Genomic DNA, 12,626 nt, shown 5'->3' on the forward strand with positions numbered 1-12,626 from the left:
CGCGTGTGTGAGAGCGTCTGTTTTTATTATTGCCCGTCCTTCGAGTCCTTAGTCATACCCTCACCAGCGGAGTTGGTGAAATGACTGAATTAGAGGCGAAGTAGTAGGGGTTTGTTGTGGTGGATACGGAGTAGCTGTGTGGGGTTACCTCTGTGCTGCAACCACCCGTCACCCCCTCACCGCTTCTGGGAGCCAGGGAAGTTCTCGCTAGTCTACGAGCATGCATGTTCGCAGGCATTCCGGCTAGCAAAGGCATGTCATCAGATTGCATTAAAAGAGACAAGGAAACACCGTCTGGCACTCACATGCACCACCGCGTTATCCCGGACAATGGTATCCCCTCCGAAACCGCCGTGGAAGGGGGCTTAGCCGCAGACTGAGACCTGCAAAGGATGAAAAACGCACGAGGCAGACAATAACCAAGCAAGGAGCTTCCCCCGGAGCACGTTTAGCCGTGGCCTCGCAGTAAAAGCAAGCTTAGAAAATGGTGCACCTACCACACAAAGCCCAGCAACAATTGCGGATCCTGCAGACAATGGCATGATGCAGCCATGAACATCAGTATAGCACAGTACACTGGGCTGGGGTGAGAGCACCTCCTGGCCAAGACCGCATGCAATGGCTCTAATCTAGGCATACAAAAGACATAATTTCTTGCAATTAATCAAACACCAGCGCCTGAATTCACAGCACGGTACTCCACCCACGGCTCCTCTTAATGTCTAAACCGTCCCTTCCCCGAGCTTGCGTGGTCGTATTTACAAGCGGACCAGATCTCTATTTTTTTTTGGTTGCTTTTTTTAAGCAAGAAAAAAAACCCTTTACAACACGTGTAGCCAATCATTGCAACTCTTAATATACCTCTACAAAACAGGCATTAAAAACAAGAAATGCCCTCCTTCCTCGCCCCCTCCCTCGCCTTCCCAGCCCTCCCCTCCTAGATCGTTGCCTCACTTGACACAATGCATAAGATTACCCTTAACTGGATCCTATTAAATAATTCAATGGTGGCGGTGTAATTTTGGTTGGAAACTGCACGGATTTCCAAGTCGTGACTGTAAAAGTGAGTAATGTGCTCTGGCTGCGTCATGGCTCCAGTCACAGATGGTTCCAAACTGAGGAGAAATCGTGACTTCGACTTGAGACGTCCCCTCTCCATGAAAAGACCATCCAATCACAACGGCGTCGGGGGGCAGCCGGACTCCGCGGAGCTCGCTTTCTCCTTGCTCTCCCGTCCGTGTGTGTGTGTGTGCCCGTGTGCCCGTGCCTGCGCGCGTGTGTGTATAAAATCCTCAACAAGTTGCAGAAGGGGTAGGGAGAGGAGGGGTTAATCCTGGGGAATCTTCTGCACCTAGTGAGATCGTGACCCTCCCACACAGTACAGTAACTTATATACACACCTGAAGGAAGGGACGCTTTGCTTTTGGGCTTTCCAAAAAAAAAACCAAAACACCAAAAAACACCAAAACACTGTTGGTGATGGTTGCACCCCGCGCGGGACTCCCCGGAGCGGCCAGGGACGCGCCCCGCCAGGTAAGTGTTGGAGGTTTTCAAACTTCTGCTGCCTGCGCTGCCCCGGCCGCCCTGCCCGTCCTGCCTGCGCTCCGCTCCGCTCCGTCGCGCCGCTGCCGCTGGTCTCGCCGGGGGCTCGGGAGGCGCGGGGCGTCGTTCGTGCCGCCCGGCGGGCAGCAGCGTCGGGAGGGAGCTGCGGCCATGCGGGATGGGACGCGCGCGGGGGCGTCACGCGTGGGTTTCCCGTGCCGCTCGCGCGGGACCCTTTGCCGCCGCGGGGCAGTGGTGGAACTGCAAGTTCTGGAGTTCGGGCCCGGATGCGAGTCCCCTCGGTCCCCCGCGGGTCTCTGCCCCAGCTCGTTCCGGATGCCGGCGGCCGGGCGGGCCGCGACGCGGACGTGTGTTTGTCTTGCTCTCGTTGCCGCCGGGCACTGGCGGGGCCTCTGGTTCCCCGCAGGCTTTCAGGAGAAGACCTCTGGAGTTCAGTGACACGTCCTGGAAACTTTTAGCAAGCGGGTGTCCTCGCCGGCGGCGGTGGCAGGTGGCTTAGCGCCCAGGACGGCGCTTAGGAGCGGAGGGGAGGGGACGTCCCGCGTCCCCTGCCGACCCGGAAGGGTCGCCCCTCGGGTCTGGCTGGGTCCCCGCGCTGAGGCGGGAGGAATAGGGGAGGAGGCAGCGGCAGGTCCCCGTGTCCCCGGCTGCCCGCCGCGAGGTGGCGGGCGGCCTGGGGCGCCCCCGCCGGGGGGACCGGCGGCTCTGCGCCCGGGGTAGCCCGCGGCGGGGCTGGTCCTTAGCTTAACGGCGCCCCTTTGGCAGAGGATTCCCGGAGAGGGGCTCGGGGAGCGGCAGAAGCGAGAAGGGATCTGGGCTGGCCCAGCCGCACTCTTGGACATGTTCTTGTCGCGGATTTGGTGACTAATTGAACATGGAGGGGGCCTTTTTTTTCTCCTTTTTTTTTTTCTTCCCCCATCCTTCCTTCTATCCATCCTTCCTTCCCTCCCGCTCTTCTCTCCTCTCCCCCTTTCGGGAAAAAAAGGAAAAAAAAAAAAAAAAAGGAGAAAAAAAAAAAAGCAAAAAAAAAAAAAAAAAAAAAAAGCCGACCGAGGCAGTGTGAGGCGGCCGCTGATTGGTGGGTGACGATTTTAGCCCGCACCAATGAGAGGCCCGCCTGCTCTCTATTTATTTAGCGCTCAGGGGGGAGAGTTTTCTCTTTACGCAGCGCCCGTGCCCAGCGCCGGAGCCTCCGCGCGGAGCGGGGCCGCGGACACGCCGCGCTCCGCCACGCTCCGCGGCCCCGCGCCGCCGGCCCGCCGCGGGGGGGAGGGGGGGTGGCAGGACACCCCCCCCTTCCCTCCCAGCGCCGCCTCGCCCCGGCGGGGTCCTGCGTTTCGGAACGGGACTTGGCGGAGATGGGGGGTGGGGACCCGGCGTGGCGGGGGACGGCGGAGCCGATCGCCCGTGGGTCCTGTGGATGTTATGGTGGCAGCCGGATGGATGGATGTAGGAAGCCGCGGGAGACTTTGTCCTTCGCGAATCTTTTTGCGGTCTGGGCTTGCTGTACATAACTACCTACCCGGGAAGCCCTTACCCCAAAAAGCATTTGCGGAGGGCGCATTCGCCGAAGGAGCAGCAGCTGCGATCGCCGAGCCTTGGACTTATCTAGACTCTGTGGGCTTCTATTATTAATTCCTGGCACCCTTTCCCTTTCCCCGTCCAACCCACCCCCCCCAACCCCACCTCCCGCTGTGAGTGTATATATGTGTCTCTAGATATATATGTAGTGAGAGAAATAAACACCCTTTCCCCCCTTTCCTACTCCGCTTGGTCCCCCAGACGTCCAAATATTCCCTGTCGCCTAACTTTTTAATCGACTTTTGCCTAAAGGAGCAAATCACACGTTTATTCGGATAACTGTATGGTGTTTTTTTTATTTCATTAATGGAAAAATAAAAATAGAATAAAACTTCCTAAAAGTTCTCCTATCCTCACCTTCCCCCCCCGCCTCCACCGACCCCCCTCCTTCCAGGGCATAGCCGTGTTTGAAAATATGGGTGTCCTAGTTGATCGAGATTAATTCATAAAAAAAATTCTTCGGAGCGATTCATTAAATGCTCTGTAATCGTGAGCCTCGGTTTATTTCGAGGTGGGGAGGGTGGGATTTACTGGGATCACCCTATAAATAATAGGGAGGGAGGAGGAGGAGGAGGAGGAGGGGGAGGTGCACGGATCCGCCGCGGTTTGGGGGAGACCCCAGTTAGCAGGAGATGCACCATGGAAGCGCTTGCCAAAGGCGCCTCCCTCCCCCCTGCCCACTTCCAACCTGATTTTAAGCAACTTGCAGTCCGGTGATATCTTCACTCACTCTTTCCGCAAAAACTAGAGCCTCCTAAAAGGGTAAAAAAGGCAGAATCCGAGGGAAAACCCAGCCGAGGCGATGCTTTTGGACGAGGTGATTGCAAGCGAGCAAAGCAGCATCAGCACCAGCTCTGTGGTTCTGAAACTGCCTTGTGCATGCACACAGCACTGAGAGCATCTCAGGCAGGAGTTAGGGAAGCTGCATTTTCCCTCTCTTTGCAGTAATTACCAGCCCGGATTCTGTGGGCAAGAAATAAATAGCAAAGAGAAATCCTCCCTGCCTGCCGCCCCCCAAAAGAAGCAGCGATTAAGCGCAGATCTGTCCGTGCAGATCAGCCTCGTGAAAGAGACAAGATCTAAGCAGCAAGTTGGTAGCAGAGTGGCCGCTTGACGCAACACAGGGGCCTATGGTTCGCCCGGCTGTAAAATAAAAAGGAGGTGGGGGTGCGATCCAATGTCTCAGCTGTTAGAAAACACAAGGGCTCTCCCATCTGCCCCCCCCTCCCCCCGACAGCGGCACAGAGGGAGACCCGGCTGAGAAAGGGCTGATCTTGCATTTCAGGGAAGCCTGCATTGGAGAGATCGGGTGAGGACCACAGTCTGAGTTAATATTTCTCGAGAAATAAAAGATATTTTGAAGACTTGCTCGCAGTTTAGAAAAGAGTAAAAGGCTGGCTAAGGGACAAGTGAGAAAAAAAAGCAGAGCAAAAGCACCTCATTGCTCCCTTCCCTCCTTTTCATCTTGCTCAGGACACGTAGCTTGAGCACTAGCTGGCTTGATGAAAACAAAGGTGGAAGGGTCACAATACCTTTTAAGTAGCCTTGCATTTTCATAATTATTTATCCTCTTCTACTTAGAGAAAAAAAAGACGTTTGTACTTTCTGGTGGCCAGCAAACATCTTTACGGGGGTTTTATTCATGTGAGCATATTCTAAAGGGAGAGACAAGGTAGAGGGAACTTGGGAAAAAAAAAAAGAGATGTGATAAGAGGGATCAGCCAAGCTAAGGCTATAAAAAATCCTCTCTGTTCCCTGCCTACTGTCGTCCCTCAAGAGGATGGAAACCAGGAGTGATTTGGGGGGGCAGCTCAGGCGCGAAGGGAAATCCGAGCCACGATGGTGCAGCTCCCCGTCTCTTTACCTTGCCAGCCAACTGTTGCTGCCATGCTTAGGGCTGCGGCTGCTGCGGGCGGAGCGGGAGCCGCTCCCTTCTGCTTGGGGCTGCCCCTGGCCGGGCTCCGCGGCCGCCGCAGCTCCGCAGGGCGCCTCTCGCCAGCCGCCCTGCCCCGCTCCCTGCCCTGCCCCTCTGTCTGCTCTCGCTCCTCGCACGTTCCCGTCCGCTGCAGGACACTTGGACACGTCGGGCGGCCCGGGCCGCGGCCGCGCCTGCCGCACCCGACCGGGCACCCACCCGCGGCAACCCCTCCGGGCTGCCCCGGGGAAGCCCCGGCCCTCTCCTCCTGCCGTCGGGCTCCTGCCCGGCCCTGCCAAGGCGCGTCCCGGCCTGGCCTCGCCTCCCCCGACGTGCTGTGCCGGGTCTGGGCCTGAGGCAGCTGGAGGGGCTCCTCTCTGGTACTCTGTGTGTGTGTGTGTGTGGGTGTGGGTGTGGGTGTGGGTGTGGGTGTGTGGGTGTGTGTATCCCCACGGGTGATAGGGGCGTCCGGGTGGGGCCGTGAGCCAGTCTCCGCTCCCCTCGACGCTTCAGGGCAAGCCGTAGCCAGGTGAGTCGGGGAGGAGCGGAGACTCCTGCGGGAGCCACTCCGGCGCGATTAATCCTCCTCTCCCTCTGCCTTTCCCTGCAGGTGCGGCCGCGCCGTCGAGGCCAGAGGCGCCGCGGGAGCAGCGAGCGCCGCAGGCAGGTGAGAGAAGCGACGGGCTTTCCCCACCCCCCGGGATTCCTCACACGGGCCCCTCCCGAAAGCCGGGGAACCGTCCGGGTTCCCGGCTGCTGCCGTTCCCTCACACCCCGGCGCTGGTTACGGCCAGGCCTGGCCTAACACAGCACTAGGCCACAGCTGCCCCCTGATCCCCAGCACCGACAGGGCTCCAGCAGCACCTACTGCCCCCAGGCACAGGCAACAACTTCATCCCACATGGGAGAAAGCTCAGGATGCTGGAAGGGAGGTCAAGGCAATGAAACAGGGGGTCAAATCCACGTAAAGTTGTTATAAATGATATATAAACAGGCCGTCATGTTGATTTCTAGTGAAACCTGTCATCTTAAGACAGTGGGGAAGGAAAAAAGTTAGTAAGCATTGCCTAAAATCTCTGTGCTTCCTTCATTCATTCACTAGTTAACACTCTGCCACTTCATGGTTAAATGCATTGTCCGACATTTGCAGTTCTCCTAGTTTTTGCCTGGTCAATTTCTTTTTTTTTTTTTTTTTTTTTAATCCACCATCCTTGAGACAGCTAGTACAAATTACTGTCTACCACTATAGTCGTGAGGTAGAAAATTGAGAGGCAAATTAATTGATAGCACATGTTTTAAAAGCAAAAGGACCCTCTCCCAGTAAAACAACCAAACATATCCTTGTTTCAGTCAGGTTTGGCCATTGTCCCCTGCTCTGTTTTCAGACGTGGCAATTTTAGAGAAAGACGAAATACGTTCCAGTTACAAAATGAAAAGTTTACAAATAATTAACTACAGAAAAGTCTTTTTATATTTTGAATTTTAAGTTCATTTTTCATATTTTAAATTTTAAATTCAGTTTATGAGTAAATGAAATACATAGGAAGGATTTTTGTAAGAAGTCCATTTTTGTCTTTTTATTTTGGCATCTAATTTCTTGATGGACGTTATCTGCCCACAAATTGCAATGGACAATTTGCTGTAAAACAACACAAATGTCTTCCTTAAGAAAGCTGCCATTATGGGCAGATGTCTTCAGAGGTTAGAAGCTCCTAACCTGCCACCTGTCTTACATCAAACACTCTGTTAGGACCCATAAAGCTTAGCAGTGCTTTACTGGTATCAGCTTGTTTGCAATCAAAGTAGACAAACTCTGCTTACTTCAAAATATGAAAGAAAAGCAGCTTCTCGTAGCCAAAGATGGGTAAGGCCTGCTAGAGCCTCGAGTACATGCAACTCCTAGACCAGCATTTAACCTCCCCCAAAAGAGGAGGTATCAAATACTAAACTAGTACTGCTATTGAGGTTTCTTAAAAGGTCAAGGCATACATTGCTAGGAGTGGGGGGTCAGTGCATGTTAATTTATGTCTGTTACTGCACTTAATACAATTATATAAAGGCTAAGGGCCTATGAATAGAATTGCTGCTTAAGACTTCTGAGCCTCCCGTATTCCTGTCAGTAAAGGGCTGAGAAATACCTCCAACCATCTGTAAAAAATTGCTTTGTGAATATGGGCCTCATGAAATAATGATTTAACACTCTTACCCCATCCTCCTTCTCCCCTCCTTCTCCCCCAGTTTTTATTAGTATTTGAGTCTTTCACAGATCATCTGCACATCAGTTCTCATTCCTTCTATTTAAGATCTGTTACCACAAATATATTTAGCTATAATATTTGGATTAGCTGTAGTATGCTGCCATCTCATTTCTGGATGTAGAGATTGCTCTTATAAAGGACTCATGTAAATTACCTTTTATCAGTATTATTATATTTTCAGACAAGTTGTGTAGTTGTTTGCTGTGTAACTTTCAGTAACTATCAGGCCTTGCTGAAACACTAGATGTTTTAAAATATATGTCTAAAGGGGCTTTTCCTATAAATTAAAATAAATATCTTTCAGCTTTTCTACTACAGGGCAGGTTAATTTGGTTAGTGTCATGTTGCTGCCCCCCCATTCCCCCCCATTCCCCCCCCCAACGAACAAAAACTTATTATATCTCTTTCTTTTTCTGAAATATTTTATGGGAACTAATTGTGGAATACTAAATAGGGTTTGTTGACTCACTGGCAGTGTCCACAGAAGTGTGTTTTGCCAAAATGTTCCCAGTGTTGTCATCCCTGGTTTAGCACGACCAGTGGACGTACCCTGATAACAGTTCTGCAGGTAGTAGTGCTTGCAGCATGTTAGTTGACACTGCGTTTATCTAACATAGGGAGTACGAGAGTGAAACCCCAATAAGCCTAATTAGCAGTAGAAGTGGTGGGAAAGGTTGGCAGATTTATGGTACTGCAGATGTGATATGTAGTCTGGGGGAAAATACAGCATGTAGACTTCCCAAAGTTCAGAGAGGAGCACTGCAGCAGCCAAACTTGGTCTGAAATAACACAACGCTATTTCTGTTTGTAAATATAATCCATTCCCATTTGTAAATATAACCAGAAAAGAGCAGCATTGCCCATGGACTTTGTTTGGAGCAGGAAGAAGCTGCACCTTATTTAAATACATTCAATTTTCTGTGTAAGTGACTAAGTACTGTTCAGAGCAGCACACACAGGCACAGGGTTGGCTGCATGCATGCACAAAAATACATATGCATGTGAATATAAATTGGATTTTTTTCTAGCACTTTGTTTTAATTCTGGATAGTCAAGCTTCTTAATTTGTAGAAGAGAGTTACAAAAGTAGTCCCTGTGAAATTTAAAGTTTGCACTTAATTTAAGAAGCACTACCTGTGTTTTATAGCATATTTGATGCTGTTGTTCAGATGGGTTTGGAAGGATGATAGAAGATGCTTTATTAATTTTTCTATGTGCACAAGGAGAAATGCATCATGGTAGTAGCATGACATGAGTCACATTTCTAATACGTCTTTAGTCTCTGCAGAACCTCTCTGGGGTTAGGAGACACCATCTACTCCATGTGGCCACAGTCCAAACTCCTGCACAGCTCAAGTGCTTCCCATGACCTACGTTCCCGTCTGTGTGCAAGTAGTCACAGGCTGTGCTGACATAAGTGTGGTGACAAGGACACGCATTTGGGCACTGATGATACCTCTACTAGTCACCAGGATGCAGCGTTAACTTCTGCAGGAGAAAAGAGATGATTCCCTCAAGTGGAGCAAGAGAAGAAATGTGACCTGTGTGTTTGTCAATGAGTTGTGGTGTTTTCAGTGCTAATGTCTAGGCACCACGTTGTTCTCTTCCAGGCAGGCATAGATGGGAGACATGTGAGAGGAAAAGGGAGGTGAATTTAATTTTCTGTTTATTTTATTAGAGGATTCCCTCATCCCCAAAGCTCATTCTCTGAATTTGACAAATCCATGCTCTCCCATTGCAGCAGCTCTGTCTCCTGGGAGGTGGCCAGGCTGTCTTCTGAAGTTGCCCCCTTTGCTTGGCAGTGGAGGTACTGAAGGGGTCACCTTCTCCCCACAGTTGAAAGTGGGCAAGTAGTTTTTTAAAAAGGGCTCAGAGAATTGTGAGTTTCTAGGCCAAGAACATAGTAAACAATTTACTAAGAATAAATTCAGGGTGTGCCATGGAAAAGGTGTTCCATCATCCCTTATTTTCAGTGAGCTATATGTTAACAGCATGGAATAATGCCATGCTAAATAATGTAAGCTAGCATGAGCTTCTGCCCAAGCGGACAAGGTTCATTTGCCTGGGAAACCTGAAAATTCTCAATTTGTGTGCAAACCTCTCTGAAAAGGGGAGTTGCAAAAAAAATTTATTCTGAGAATTTGATTGTTTTAAATGATGCCTTTTCAAAATGATTGCATGGTTGAAGGAAAAAATGGAAAGCAGTGGGACACTGCCATGGAGAAATTACATCCTTTTTAAAGAATGTGATTCTTCCATTTTTGTTCTCTTCAAATTATCTGCCCTCATGTGAATGTTTTTACCAGAGAGGTGTGGGAGGCAGAAAGCACTGCCAAATCAAGGCCCACCACACCCTTGAGTTTATAGCTTTACTGAAGGAAATAAGGTTATTTTCCAACAGAGGAGCTGGGACAAGCACTGGGAGAACATGTGTTGTTGTTCAGCTCATCACAGCACAGTCCCAGCTGTACAGATGTAAGTCAGCCCATGCAGGTGTCCACCCTCACTGCAAACAGGAGGGAAAGGAGGAAGTGGCCTAGAAGAGAGGGCATTTGATCTTGCACTGAATGGATGGCACATGGTGTCCACTCCAGAAAAAACATCAACATTTCCTGGGAGAGGAGTAAAGACCAAAAAGGCCAGTAATTAGGAGGAGGACTGGGGAGAAGTCACCAGCAGCCATGACACCATCAGTTATTTAACCTCAATGTATAGAATACATAGTCAGCAGTGTTAATTGAACAGAAGTACTGTGAGCAGCAAAGACCCAAAGAAAGCCACAAAAGCCAACACAGAAACATCTCAATGCCCTTGTCTTTCTCTTTCTGGAAAGTCTGGTTGGGTGACTCAATAAAATTCTACATGTCTGGTGTAGCTGCCCTTTTCCTTAGTGACAAGCTGATGCCAGGTCTCTATCACTTTCTGATTTCCGTTCTAAATCTCTTTAATTATATTGTTATATTTTAGTTATTTTTCAGCATGTGTTCATATGCTCTGTCACATTAAAAATGGCCAGTGATTAAAGAGAAGACCTACTTGTCTGCTGAGAGGATGTGAAAAATCTTGACATACTGTTGTTAGAAGTTCTTGGCTGTGCCAATACATTTGCCGGTTTTGATGTGAACATATACTCACTGCTAATTTGCTGTTTGTTGATCCATCTCCAGTGCAAGGATGGTACAGTGAGGGGTTCCCTGCCTGGGCACAGTTCTCAGCCTTTGTCACAGATCTATCTGTTCCTGTGGCCTCTTGCTCCTCAGAGAGTCTCCAGCCCATGTGTCCCAAGTGTAAGGCACAATTTCTGGTTGGAAAAGAAATTGGATTTCTTCTCAAAGAGGTAGAAAGAGAGGGACAGATGACATGACTTTTGGGGGGTGCTGTTTTCTGACAATATATTTGGTAACTCTCTTTTCCTTTCAAATCAGGATTTATGAAGCCAAAAAAGAAACAAATTAGCAGAATGACAGGTAGGCTTTTAAAAAAGATTTGTCCACTGCTGGTTCCCAGACCCATCCTCGTCAAAGCAATACTTCTCAGTCACTCTCCTTACCCTCAGAGGAACATCTGCTGGGGAAGCATGATACGGCACAGGTAGAGAAATTACTAAATGCAGCTCATGATGGGAACATGGCAAGACAGTTCCCATTTTTCCTCTTTCAGTCCTCCCTCCTTTTTTTTTTAATTTCCTGCTTTTCCCTTATTTTTATTTCATTGTTTCTTCTTCTCTGTCCCAAGTCAGGCACATGCACACTGTCTCTCTGTTTTCCTTCCATTGTGTCTCCCAGATTTTCACCCACCTCCATGGACACCTGTTCCTGGAAAGGGCCCTCAGCTGATTCCCCTGCTCCACTGCTCCTCCCACCTTGTTCCCTACAATGCACACAAGATGAGTGCTCCTGGTGAGCACAGGAGGTGAAAATTGGAGGCAGGGCAAGACGTAGAGGAGTGAGCCTGAGCAGCCAGTTTAAGAGACATGATCAGTAGCTGGCCTTGCTTCTGTTTTTGGGCACTTGGACGTGTACAATTTTCATCATGGATACAGAGTGTGGAGACATCAGGGCCTGTCAATGTAAGTGTGAGAAATCTTCCCCTCACCTACGGAGTTTGGTGTTAGGGTTCCTCACCTTAATTGCTCTTTAGGTAAATTAGAGAGGTGTGTGCTGCTGTGCCTGTTGCACAGGGCAGATGTGGACTTTGCAGGTAGTTTAGAAATGGATTCTCCATCTGCAGTATGTTGCAGATGATGATTGAAGTTATAAGGCATAGAGGGGAGCACATGATCCTTGCTTTATGACCAGTTGAGGCCAGAAATGATAGGAAGGAAGAATCCATTACACAAAAATAGGATTTATTGGCATGTATTACACATTTTTATGAAGAGTTTTGTAACTAACTGTGTGTGTGTATGTTCACGTGCTTATGTTTTTATCATGCAGTTGTAGCAAAAGGCCAACCTAACTGAACCAAATTAAGAAAAACAGAAGCGATAGAAAAACCCCAATTTTACATTACTGATTTCTACACTGAACTGTTTGAGTCCATACACTGGCAGGTCTCCCACCCCTTCATCTCTAGGCTTTATTAAGTGGTTGAAGGATCGTGTATAGTGTGACTAAAAAAACAGGGTGCCAAGTCATGCAGCTGAAACATTTGGGAGCTCTGCTCGTCAGGCTTGCAGTATAAGGGACATTATGCTGAAGACTGACCCTCAAAGTAATCATGAAGGACCCATGGCAATGACTTTTTAACATCCTATGTTTTTCTTTAAAAAAAAAAATTAGAAGTATGTTTCTGAAAAAGAAAAGAAAAAACCTCCAGCTATCTTTTGTGTTTAAATTAAATTAAAACACTTTATAGTTAATGTTAAAAACCAAAAGTAACTGATTTTTATTAGTACGTGATGGCAAGGAGTCTATATGGCTAGGACAGAAAGATAAAGAATTGATCTTTTAAGTTTTTGGTTTTTTGGTTTTTTTTTTTAAACTGGTCAAACTGAATGAAATAAAACAATAAAGAGCCTAGAAAAGGGGAAATCAGTTTTTTTAGTTTCTCTGAGTGCTTTCTGGTTTTGCTCTTTAAAAAAAATAGTATCAGAAACCATGACATTTTTTGCATAATAATTTTAAATTTATACAATAGTTTTAACTTATTATAACAATTATAAAAGGTGCTTTTCTTTTTTTTTATACTTTAGTTTTTCTTACCCAGTAGTTGTGAATATATAAGTCTTTGTATGTGCATAGATAGATGTGTATGTGCACATAGGGACATATCCTCAAATACAGGTACATGCAAATCCATAGTAGAAG

The 12,626-nt window shown here is 48.4% G+C and overlaps 1 long non-coding RNA gene across 4 annotated transcripts in view; it reads left to right on the top strand.

Annotated features, from left to right (window-relative positions):
- The window catches only part of LOC118687259 (uncharacterized), a 74,889-nt gene that overhangs the window by 12,510 nt on the left and 49,753 nt on the right, over positions 1-12,626 (top strand). For all 4 annotated transcript variants that reach the window (XR_004980311.2, XR_008508470.1, XR_008508472.1 and 1 more), the window contains exon 2: positions 5,670-5,726. This is a non-coding gene — a long non-coding RNA (uncharacterized LOC118687259). The remainder of the gene's footprint in view (positions 1-5,669; positions 5,727-12,626) is intronic.

Source organism: Molothrus ater, chromosome 6 (genome assembly GCF_012460135.2).
Source record: "Molothrus ater isolate BHLD 08-10-18 breed brown headed cowbird chromosome 6, BPBGC_Mater_1.1, whole genome shotgun sequence".
Taxonomy (NCBI): domain Eukaryota; kingdom Metazoa; phylum Chordata; class Aves; order Passeriformes; family Icteridae; genus Molothrus; species Molothrus ater.